The following is a 13,479-nucleotide window of genomic DNA, read 5'->3' as shown; positions in this document are numbered from 1 at the left end:
TGTCTGTCTCTCTCTCTCTCTATTTCTCAACAGTCTGCTTGTCTCCTTAAAAAATTGTTTGAAAGATGAGAAATTAAACATTTATTAAAAACTTCAACACACAAAAATAGAACACTTTGCTTTGTAATCCAGTTTAAATTGTCAACCTCATTGCTTTTTGTTTCTCAAGCTGATGAATTGAAATATAGTATGTCTTGTTTCTGTCCTTTTCTATATCAAATGATATTATATGATTACGATTATCTTCACATGAAAAAAATAGCAAAATACTTTTGCGGTTGAATTTGAAAGCTGCTTCCTATTTTTGGAAGTGAATCTCTGCATTTGAAAACATCATTACTGGCAGAGAATCAATAGAATGTAGTCTAGTGGTTAAATGGACAGAGCCAGCTAGTATCTATGCTCCGCTGCATATTAGTCAAGTACTTAAGGAAGTTTTTCAACCTCACTAATGCTTTAAGGATATTGCCTCATCCGTGAATTAAAGTAGTAGCTCCTACCTGATAATGTCTTTGTGAATTTAAAGAAAATCATAAACATTAAAGGCTCAGACCTGATCTTACCATATTGTTAAACAAATGACATATGTTAGATATTCTTATTATTAATATTATTTCTATCAGGATCAATCAATTTGAATTATCTGGTATTTTACAAAAGTTTTGTATATGGTATCATACAGCATGTACTCATTTTTGTCTGGATTATTTTATTTAGCATAAATATTTTAATACTTATCCATGTTGTTGTGGACATCAATAATTCATTCCCTTTTTTTATTGCTGAGTAGAATGGTATCTACTCACCCATTGATGGACATTTGGATTATTTCCAGTGTGTGGCTATTTTGCATAAAACTTTTAAAATGCCTGTATAAGTCCTAGTATAGATCTAAACATATATGTCAATCACTTGATGCCCTCTCTTGAGGCAATCAAGAGATACTGTATTATATGAGACATAGGACATAGCTACCAGCATAAAACAATGCACTGTTTTTCACTAATTTTTTTTTTTTTTTTTTGCAAATAGGAGTACACTCTAAAACAATGAAAAAAGTACAGTATAATACATAGATAAACTAGTAACATAGTCATTTGTTATCATTATCAAGTACTATGCATTATACCTAATTGTATGTGCTGTGTTTTATACATCTGGCAGTGCATCAACCTTACCACATGTGAGTGATGTGTTACACTGACATTAGGATTGCTACATCACTTTACAATAAGAACTTTTTAGCACCATTATAAATTTATACCATTATATATGTGGTTATCCTTGACCAAAACATGGAAATGGTACTTGGTATGATCAGAGGTTTTAATTGTAGTCATTCAGATACCTATGTTGTGATTTCCAAATTTGGTTTGCATTTGCATTTTCTTAATGATGAGTGTTTTTGTAAGTACAATTTTACACCATATATCTTCTTTAATATGTATCTGTTCAATATTTCTACTCATTTTTTATGAAGTCATTAATTTTCTTATTAACTATTGAGAATTCATTATACATTCTGGACACAAGTTCTTTACCAGATATTTGGTCCGCAAATATTTTCTCCCAGTCTCTATAGCTTATCTTTTCATTTGGTTAACACTATCTTTTGAAGAGAAGAAGTAATTACTTTTTAAAAAGCACACGTCATTATTTTTTGATAACTCATGCCTTTTGAATTGAATTGAAGAAATTTTTTCTTAGTCCAAAGAAATTTTTCCAATGTTCTATTCTAGAAGTTTTATAGTTTTGGGTTTTTTATTTCTGTGATAAATTTTGAATTAATTTATGCTAATGGATTGAAGTATGGATTGAAATAATTTTTTGAGTATGAATATATTCAATTGTTCCAGTATCATTTATCAAATGACTATCCTTTTTGTGTTTTTGACAAAATCCCATGTCCACATATATGTGAATTCATTTCTGTACTATTTGTCTATTTTTACAGTTACCTTGCTATATTGATAACTGCAGCTTTATAATAAATCTTAAAACTAGGTAATGTTCATGGAATTAATCCTTTTTCAAACTTATTTTGGCCATTCTAGTTCCCTTGTATTTTCATATGAATTTTAGAAATAGCTTGCCAACATCTGCCAAAAAGCAAAATAATGAGAACAAAGTCCTGGGGGAATATTTTCCTGGGATTGTAATGAATCAGTTGGTTAATTTGGGTAGAATTAACAATTTAAAAATATGTGTTTTCTGACTCATAAAAACAGTATCTCTCTGTTTATTTGTGTCTATAATCTTTGTCTGAATGTCATGTAGTCTTTATGTATCCATAAGTATTTAAAATTTTATGCTCGTGTTAATGATTTTTTATGTTTTAAAATTTCTATTGATCATTGCTATTACATAGAAATACTGTCAATTTGTTACACTGATTTTGATCTTGCATCTTATATTATTTTAAACATACCAGTAATAGAGATCTGATTAATCTTTTATAGGACATACTATCTCCACCAATCTTACCATGCAGTCACAAGCATCTCCAAGACAGAGTATAAGATTTTATATCTCTAAAATCATTATCTTTGTCTTCTGTTTGGTGATTCTAATAACTATACTGGCCACAATTTTAACAGGTGAGTTGCCTATTTCTCAATATGCTCATGTAAACTCTACTATGAAGTATTTTATTATTTGCAAACCTCTCATATTAGTCAAAGTCAAGGAATGATTTCAGACCAAATATAATCCTGACATTTTTACAGATACTTCTCATCTTATGATCGGTTTATATCCTGATAAACTCATTTTAAGTTGAATGTACCATAAACAAAAAATGAACTTAATATACCTAACTCATAAACATCATAGTTTAACAACACAGTCACTGTGTTCACATTTGCTCTGTAACTGGTGTGGTTGATTTGGAGTTATGGTGCACTGCTGCTGCTAAGCATAGTAAAAGAGTATCATAACCTCAAATCACTAACCTGAGAAAAGGTCAAAATTCAAAATTTGAAGTTGGGGTCCTGAGTGCATATTGCTCTTGCATCATCATGAACTTGAAAAATCATAGACTGAACCATCATAAGTTGGGGACCATCTGAATATGGAATAACCCTTTTTCTTTTCTATAAAATGAAGACAGGGACTGTACCAAATATTGTGAGGGTAAAATAATCTATGTTTCCTTATATTACTGGTTAGGTTCTTACCAGGTAAGGGTTTCAGTGTACACTATAAATCACTATACTGTTTCCTTCATCAAGAAAGACTCATAATGGAAATAAAATACAAGAATTAAAAAGTATGTTTGATGAGATAACTAATTTACATTTAACAATATTGCCACAATTTTTACAACCTGCCATGAGGTTCTTATCTCACTGCAAACTGGTAGCAGTTTGTGGAATAGTATCTAGCGTGTAGACTAACTCATCCCAAACCATACACATTTATATAAATCTTAGTATTTTATTTTAAGTTGCTTCTAGTTGATAGTTATGCCTAAAATAATTAATTTTGAGTCCCAGGTGCAAAACAGTTGCTCTCTCTGGTTGTGCAATTTGCACTGATGGAGTCAGATGTCTAAGTCCTAATCACAGTTGATGACTCTACATATATAGATAAAATTGTTGCTCTCCTAATAGCCATGTTTTTTACAATGAAATATAGATTATGAATAAGATTATTTTTATATTTTAAAAGCAACATTTCCTCTTCATGATAGTAAACTAAGAACTTCATGTCTTCCTAATAATTAAAACCATTATAATAAAGTATTAAAAAACATATACATAAATATACATGTATGTAGATCTCATATACAAATATATAGATGAGTTTCACATGGACATATGTGTTATAAATATGTACATAATATAAATATATATAGTAATTTATAGAAATAAATGTTCATATACTATGTGTTTATACATGAGTGTAAGTGATTTTACACAGATATAAGTAAATTAATCAAGCATGTTCTATGAACTAAGTATTATGACTCAATATATACATGAATATATGTATATGTATGATTATATATATTTATGCATACTTGTGTGTATGTATGCAAAGACACATTTATAGTATATAAATTTGTACATATACTATAGGTGTGTGGGTAGAGAGAGGGAGAGAAAATAAGGTAATTGTTTAAACTAAGTGCAAAACTAGGTATTTAAAATAAGACAAATGTGATTCTCATCCTCATGAAACAGCCAACAGGAGAAAAAATTATGAGTCAAATAATAATAATAATAATTTCTATGAAGAGGACTTTAAGATATCCAGATAAATTAATAATTTTGCCAAAGAGTACTGCAGTATGTTACATGAATGGGCTTCAATATTTCCAGTAAAAGCAATTTAGTGATGGAACTCATGGTACCAAATTGACTGATTTTGTGCTTTGGGAAAAAAAAAAAAAAAAAAAAACCAGACTCTTCCTACTTAATAAATGTTGATACTTAAATTAAAATAATCTGTAATAAACATCAATGATATAACCAATACTAAAATTAAAATTATTCATGTACTTGGGTATGCTTGAGAGGTATATGACCATTATATACCCAAATATGATATAATTATATACAATCATGTTACATAATAAAGGGAATAGAGTCTAAGAAATAAATCATTAGGCAATTTCATCATTGTGTGAGCATTGCTGAGTGTTCTTATACAAACCTAGATAGTACAGGGCAGTCACTCAATGTGGCCTCTTGATGAAATCATGGGATAAAGTAAACACAACATATAATCTTATAGGATCACTATCATATATGTGGTCCATTGCTGTCAAATGTCATTACGTGGAACAAGGTTTGCTCTCCCCCTAAATATGCAAATACATTTTTCATATATGTTGGCACATGCAGTAAAGAGGCAAGAAGTAATCATCAGATGCTGAGATACAGAATAAGAGACAAAAATGATCATCAAAACTATAACATACAGAACCTGATGTTCTATCAGAAGTAGACATCATGGAAAGGAGTAAATTCTATCAAGTTGGGGCAGGGAAAATTCATAGAAAAGACAACACTTCAACAGAATAACTTTTATCAATATAAATAGATTATGTCTAAATGGATATGGCATTTTTTAATTATAAGTTTAAGAAGAGAGTGTGGCATTGAGGAATATTTATCAGCATAAACAAAAGCCCAATGTTACATTATCATGGTGTGTATAGGAACTGCAAGCAATTTTTATGAAAAAATTAAGTGAGCAAAACAAAGTGCATGCAGAGAGAATAAAGCTACAGAAATAGAGATCAAATCCTGATGCGTTTTTTCATCAAAGTTTGAGGAGAAAGATTATAACCATCAATTAAGCATAGTGTAAACAAATGCATAACAGGATCAGATGTTCCCACTTAGTTGCCTGGTGTACTTTAATGTGAACACAGGTCTTTCTTACAAATGTGTTTTTCTAATATATTTTTACGAATCAATATCTCATCTGTGTAACACATATGATACTATCTATACCTAATTTGGAGATAATCCTTTAGTTTAAGTTTGAAAAACTTCAGCATGCTAAAAAGCAACACTCAGTTTTTGCCCATCTCTCAGGCTTTAGTTCCCTCTTGTTCTCTATATGCAATTGTACTGGTTTTCTTCCTTTCTCAAGTGAAAAGTCAGTCACTCCAGGGCATTTGCTCATTCACTTTCTCTTTGTTGATAACACATTTAACCCACTCATCTATTGAGTTCAATGCAAACTTAAAATATTAGCTTAGAAGTCCACTCCAATTTCCTCCTCTGAAATAGAGAAGCTCCCATTGACACATGTTCTTTTAGCCTTTATCACTATTCCATCTGTATCTTTCCTTGAATATTTTTTTATTTGTTCCTTTTAGGTGTACATGACCGTGGAATATATTTTGGCAAATTATACATACATAGAGTACAACTTATTCTATTTAGGAGCCCACTCTTGTGGTTGTACATGATGTGGAGTTACCCTGGTCATGTATTCAAATATAAGACTAGGAAAGCTTTGTCTGATTAATTCTTCTTTCTTTCCTATTCCCCCTCCCTCCCCTTTGTTTCTCTTTTTTTTTTTTTATTGTAAACAAATGGGATACATGTTGTTTCTCTATTTGTACATGGAGTCAAGGCATACCGTTTGTGTAATCATAAATTTACATAGGGTAATGTTGTTTGATTCATTCTGTTATTTTTTTTCTTCCCCCGCTCCCCTCCCACCCCTCTTTTCCCTCTATACTGTCCTTCCTTCCTCCATTCTTGCCCCCCTCCTTAACCCTAACCCTAAACATAACCCTAACCCTAACGCTAACCCCTCCCACATCCCTCTCTTTTTCTAATTCAGTGGATTTCTATTATTCTCTCCCCAACTTCCCTTGTTTTGGTTAGCATTCACGAATCAGAACATTCAGTCTTTAGTTTTTTTGGATTGATTTTTTGGATTTTACTTAGCATAATAGTCTCCAGTTCCACCCATTTACGGGCAAATGCCATAATTTCATTTTTCTTTATGGTTGAGTAATATTCCATTGTGCATATATAACACATTTTCTTTATCCATTCATCTGTTGAAGGGCACTTAGGCTATTTCCATATCTTGGCTCTTGTGAGTTGACCTGCTATAAACTAGATGTGGCTGTGTCACTGTATTGTGCTTCTTTTAAGTCCTTTGGGTACAGACCAAGACGTGGGATAACTGGGACAAATTGTGGTTCCAGTCCAGATTTTCTAAGGAATCTCCATACTGTTTTCTATTGTAATTACACCAATTTTCAGTCCCACCAACAATGTTATGAGAGTACCTTTCCCCTACATCCTCTAAAACATTTAATTTTACTTGTATTTTTTATAATTGCCATTCCGACTGGAGTGAGATGGAATCTCAGGGTAGTTTTAATTTACATTTCTCTAATTGCTAGAGATATTAAACATTCTAGCCCTAGTTTTTTTCATATACTTTTTTACCATTCCTATTTCTTCTTCTGTGAAGTGTTTTTTTGGTTCCTTTACCCACTTATTGATTTGGTATTTATTTTTCTGGTGTTAAGTTTTTTGAGTTCTTTCTATATCCTGGAAATTAATGCCTTATCTGAGGTACAGTTGGTAAAGATTTTCTCCCATTCTGTAGGATCTCTCTTCACATTCATGATTGCTTCCTTTGCTATGAAGCACCTTTTAAGTCTGATACCATCCCATCAACTGATTCTTGATTTAACTTCTTGCACTTTAGGAGTCTTATTGAGGAAGTCAGTTCCTGAGCCAACATGATGAAGAGGGGGCCTACTCTAGTAGAAAGAAAACTTCTAGTAAGCTCAGTGTTTCAGGTCAAATGTCTAGATCCTTGATTCACTTTGAGTTTTGTCCAGGATGAGAGACAGAGGTTCAATTTTATTCTACTACATATGGATTTCCAGTTTTCCTAGCACCATTTGTTGATAGGCCGACTTTTCTCCAATGCATGTTTGTGGTGCCTTCATCTAGGATGAGATAACTATATTTATGTGGGTTTGTCTCTGTGTCTTCTATCCTGTATTATTGGTCTTCATGTCTTTTTTGGTGCCAATACCAAGCCATTTTTGTTACTTAGCTCTGAGTATAATTTAAGGTCTGGTATTGTGATGACTCCTGCATCACTTTTCCCAGTATTGCTTTGGCTATTCTGTGCCTCTTATTTTTCCAAATGAATTTCATGATTGATTTTTCTATTTCTATGAAGAATATCATTGGGATCTTAAAAGGAATTGCATTAATCTGTATAGCACTTTTGGTAGTATGGCCATTTTGATAATATTAATTCTGCCTATCCTAGAACAAGGGAGATCTTTTCATTTTCTAAAATTAATTTCTTTTTTTTTTTTTTTTTTTTTTTTTTTGCAGTGCTGGGGATCGAACTCAGGGCCTTGTGCTTGAGAGGCAAGCACTCTACCGACTGAGCTATCTCCCCAGCCCTAAAATCAATTTCTTTAGTGTTGTGCATTTTTTATTGTAGAGATCTTTCACCTCTTTTGTTAAATTGATTCCTTAATGTTTTAATTTTTTGAGACTATTGTAAAGGAGATAGTTTTCCTGATTTGTCTTTCAGCTGATATATCGTTGGTGTATAGAAATGCAATTGATTTAACAGAATGAATCAAAAACTATTACCCTAGGTAAATGTATGATTATACAAATGGTATGCTTCTACTTCATGTACAAACAGAGAAACAAGATGTATCCCATTTGTTTACAATAAAAATACATTTTAAAAATTATGGAAGAAACAGATTCATGTGTAATGGTGAATATTGGACCACAACTATTTTCACATTTGTAAATTGGTTTTATATTAAACCCTGTAGCCTAATAAACTGCTGTCATTTCTAACTGACAGGCATTAATATTGTACATTGCAAGCTATAAATATTATTTTGAAATTCCTCCACTTTGTTTTTAAATTTGTAATAATAGAATCTCCATGTCATATAAAATGTGATTTTGTTGGGTCATACTTCTTTTTTGGGGAAGACGACTATGCAAAGTGGGATAATTTTCTTTTATGATTCCTTCATAAGACCATGAAGTCACTGTGTCAAAATTGATAGCTGCTTTGTATTAGTTCTGAACAATTATTTAGTAATCTCTACTGTCATTTTGTATAGCAACAAAGTTTAAGTTTGCCATTCCATGGGGTATATAATTGGTTTGTTGCAATTTTGGTCTATTGTTATCTGTAAGTTTGATTGTTACATACTAATGGTGAAGAAATACATCCAGTTGTTACATAAAATGCTTGTTCCTAGAAAAAAAAAAAAAAAAAGAAATACGATTGATTGTTGTTGTTATTATAGCCTGTTACTTTGTTGAATTCATTTATTAGTTCTAGAAGATTTCTAGTAGAGGTTTTTTGGGTCTTCTAAATATAGAATCATGTCATCAGCAGATAGGGGTAATTTGAGTTCTTCTTTTCCTATTCGTATCCCTTTAATTTCTATTTTTGTTTAATTGCTCTGGCTAGAGTTTCAAGGACTATGTTGAATAGGAGCGGTAAAAGAGGGCATCCCTGTCTTGTTCCAGTTTTTAGAGGGAATGCTTTCAGTTTTTCTCCATTTAGAATGATGCTGGCCTTGGGTTTCGCATAGAGAGGTTTTACAATGTTGAGGTATGTTCCTACTAGCCCTAGTTTTTCTAGTTTTTGGAGTGTGAATAGATGCTGAATTTTATCAAATGTTTTTTCTGCATCTATTGAGATAATTTATCATGATTCTTGTCTTTAAGTCTATTGATATGGTGAATCACGTTTATTAATTTTCATATGTTGAACCAACCTTGCATCCCTGGAATGAACTCCACTTGATAATGGTGCACTATCTCTTTGATATGTTTTCATATGCATTTTGCAAGTATTTTACTGAGAATTTTTGCATCAGTGTTCATCAGGGATATTGGTCTGAAGTTTTCTTTCCTTGATGTCTTTGGTTTTGGTATCAGTGTGATATTAGTTTCATAGAATGAGTTTGGAGGGGTTTCCTCATTTTCTATTTCATGGAATAATTTCAGGAGTATGGTGTAAGTTCTTCTTTAAAGGTCTTGTATAACTCAGTTGAGAATCCATCTGGTCCTGGACTTTTCTTTGTTGGTAGACTTTTGATGGTGTCTTCAATTTCTTTGCTTGAAATTGATGTTTAAATTTTCTATGTCCCCTTGATTCAATTTGGATAGGTCCCATGTTTCTAGAAATCTGTCAGTGTCTTCAAGATTTTCTATTTTATTGAAGTATAGATTTTCAAAGTAGCTTCAATTATCATCTGTATTTCAGTGATATTTGAGGTGATATTTCCTTTTTCATCACAAATTTTAGTAGTTTGGATTTTCTTTCTGTTTTTATTTGTTAGCTTGGCTAAGGGTTTATCAATTATTTTTATTTTCTCAAAGAACCAACTTTTGTTTCATTTATTTTTTTGAATTTTTGTTTCAACTTCATTAATTTCACCTCTGATTTTTATTAGTTCCTATCTTCTACTGCTTTTGGTGCTGGTTTGTTTTTCTTTTTCTAAGAGCTTTGGGATGTTTGTCCCATTAGGTTCTTGGCAAAACAATGGTAGAAACCATATTAATAATAGACATACATATCAGTACTCAGTACATAGAGTACTTACAACTACACTGTTATTGAAGAAATTGGTTTCCATTGAGTTATTTTATATAACCGATTACTGATAGAAATCAAGATTAGTGTGTGAATGAGAGTTAATGTTATAGGAACATGTTTGGTCATCTAGGAAGAGCCTTGAATATGTGAGCAGTATCAAGATCTACATGAGTGGCATCTACCAAAGAAGAGAGGAAGTACAACAATTTAGGAGCTTACTCTGGCAAAAAACATAGTGATTAATGAATTCCCCAGTTTTTCATATTGAAGAGTCAAAGGTAGTCTGGTGAAGTTCATTCATCTGGATATATTAATGTTTTAAATCAAATTCTTCTTTTTCTTAGAGCAGAAAATTTAGGGATTTACAATCTTCCAGTACTTAATGTTTTATAAAATCATTTTTAGTCAAAAAATGCAAATCTCCTACTGAACACACACCATGCCTGGATGACTGGATTACCTTGGAAAATGCTTTTATTTTTCTGAAAATACAACCACTTGGGCAGCAAGTCAGAACTTCTGTGCCTCTCATGAATCAACTCTTGCTGTATTCAACACCACAAAAGAACTGGTAAGACAATGCTTTTGAAATATAAGCATAGAAGTTATGGCTGATACAGAGAATACACTGGCAATGCAAATAGTACAGAAATGTCTGTCTTACATAGCACAGAGAAGTTCCTACTTTTCACATTAACTCAATAGACCATAGAAAGAGCACCTGTTAGGATGAGATCACAGGTAGTTCAGGTCCGAGCAACCTTCATGATACAAATGAAGCGACATTCTGAAGATAACTTCCCTCACCTGACTTTTCAAATGGAAGTAGGGACACTTAGAAATAAGGTACACATGCTAGGCATTTTACCTATGCTGTATGTGTTGGTCAGCTTTTCATCACTGTCACAATCAAACTTGATAAGAACATCCTAGAGAAAGAAAGGTATATTTGGGGCTCATAGTTTTAGAGATTCAATCCATGGTTAGCTGACTCTATTGTTCTGGACCTAAGGTGAGGCAGCACATCTAAGAGTTTGGTGGAAGAAAGCTGCTCATCTCATGGCAGCCAGGAAGTAGAATAGAAGAGAATGAGGAGCCAGCAGAAAAAATAATTTCCAAAGGCAAACCCACAGCGACCTACTTCCTCCAGCCATACCCCACTATTGCTCCACCCCATAGTCCATTCAAATCATTGACCTATCGAATGGATTAATGCACTGATAAGATTACAGCTCTCACCATCCAACCTTTTCAACCTCTGAACAGTTACATTGCCCAACACATGAGCTCTTTGGGGAACATTTTTAGATCCAAAACATAACATCCTACATAGTACAATTTAATTGCTACTAACAATTATCAAAAAGACCCCAACTCTTCTTCAAAAATGTTCAACTGTATATTTACATAGTTCTACATTTTCAAGTGGAAACACATTACCAAAATTCAAGGAAAATCTAAAGCCCTTTCCATTGTTCAGACCTGGAAAACTAATACAGTCTCAGAAGAAATAATTATTTAAGTAATTATCTAACTTAATACCAAATGAACGTTGTCTTTTATGGAACTCTTTTAGAAGTAATAATAAGCAATGAATCATGAAAAATCACTTGATAAAGATATTGGAAGGAATAAATGAGTCAGTATAACCACCATCTGGGAGCTTTGGGTGCACAAAAAAGGGTGATCAGATAAATTTAAAAACATACTACTCAGACCTTCCCCAAACATAAAGATAATAGAATTGTATAATGTCAGAGGTGATGAGACAAAAAAAGGTAAGAATTCAAGGAACAGAGTGGTAATATTTAACAAGTATTGAGTATTTCTTTATCAGGAACAGTCAGAGGAGGGATTAACCAATTTTGAAATTGATTTTACAAAATATTCTGACAAAGATCTTTAAATGAAGACATTAGGATGGTTGAAGATGCAAATGAAGACGATACATAACAGGGGGTGGAAGGGAGGCAAGAATGGAGGAAGGATGGATTGTATAGAGGAAAGAGGGGTGGGAGGGGTGAGGGAAGAAAAAAGAAGATACACATTCCATTAAAAATAAATTTTATATATATACACACATATATATATACATAAAAAAATGTTCAACATCTTAATCAGGGAAATGTAAATCAAAACCACACATATTTCCTCATTCCAGTTAGAATGGCAGTCACCAAAAAGACAATAATAAATGCTGGTGAGAATGTGAGGGGAAAAGGAACATGTATACACTGTTGGTGGGATTGAAAATTAGTAAAACCACCATGGAAATCAGTATGGAGATTCCTCAAAAAACTAGGAATGGAACCACTGAATGGAGCTACCATATGACCCATGTAACTATACCACTCCTTGGTATTATAATGTCATCACACTATAGTGATACATGAATACCCATGTTTATAGTAGCACATTTCACAATGGTTAAATTATGGAACCTGCCTAAGTATCTACAGATGAATAGTACATATACACAATGGAGTTCTATTCCTCCATAAATAAAAATGAAATTTTGTTATTTGCAGGAAAATGGATGGAATTTAAGAGCATTATATTAAGCAAAATATGCCAAACTTGGAATGTCAAGGGTCATATATTTTCTCTTACATGTGGATGTTAATAAAAAAAAGGTGAGGAGATCTCATGAAAATAAAAGGGAGACCAGTAGAGTAGAGGAAGTGAAATAGGAGTAGGAAGAAGGGGTGAGAAAAGGGAGTTTCTGGGGAATTAAATTGGCCAACTTGTATTCCATGTATGTATGAATATGTAATAATGAATTCCACTATTATGTATAATTATGATGTGCCAATAAATCTTAAAAATGGTTCAGACAGTTTGGATAAAAAATAATAATGAATTATGCACCTAAAGTAGGGGAAATGGGTAAACAGATAGATATGGAAAAAGAACAAAGAGAAATATTTTAACTATAAACAGTCACTGAACTAATTTTAGACATAAACATAAGAGAAAACTATAGCAGAAGAAAGTATAATGAAATAATAAATGAGAAATGAAAATAGCAAAACTGCCTCTTTGAATAAACATGATTGATAAAAGAAAAGTAGAGGGCTACAGTTATGGCTCAGTGGTAGCGCACTTACCTAGCATGTATGAGACCCTGGGTTCTAGCCTCAGAACCACAATAAAAAAATAAAAGTAGAAAAGTTTTTTAATAAGTGCAATTAAAAACAATAGATATTTAGCCTGGTGTAGTATTGCATACCTATAATCCCAGCTACTCAGGAGGCTGAGGCAGGAAGACTCAAAGTTCAGACCCAATGTGGGCAATTTAATGAGATGATCTTAGTAGCACAGTGCTTGCTTAGCATGTTCAAAACCCTGGGTCCGACCACTAGTACTGCAAAAAATAAAAAAGAAACAAAC

This window comes from Sciurus carolinensis, chromosome 4 (assembly GCF_902686445.1).
Source record: "Sciurus carolinensis chromosome 4, mSciCar1.2, whole genome shotgun sequence".
Taxonomy (NCBI): Eukaryota; Metazoa; Chordata; class Mammalia; order Rodentia; family Sciuridae; genus Sciurus; species Sciurus carolinensis.
Note: the sequence above shows the minus strand (reverse complement) of the source record.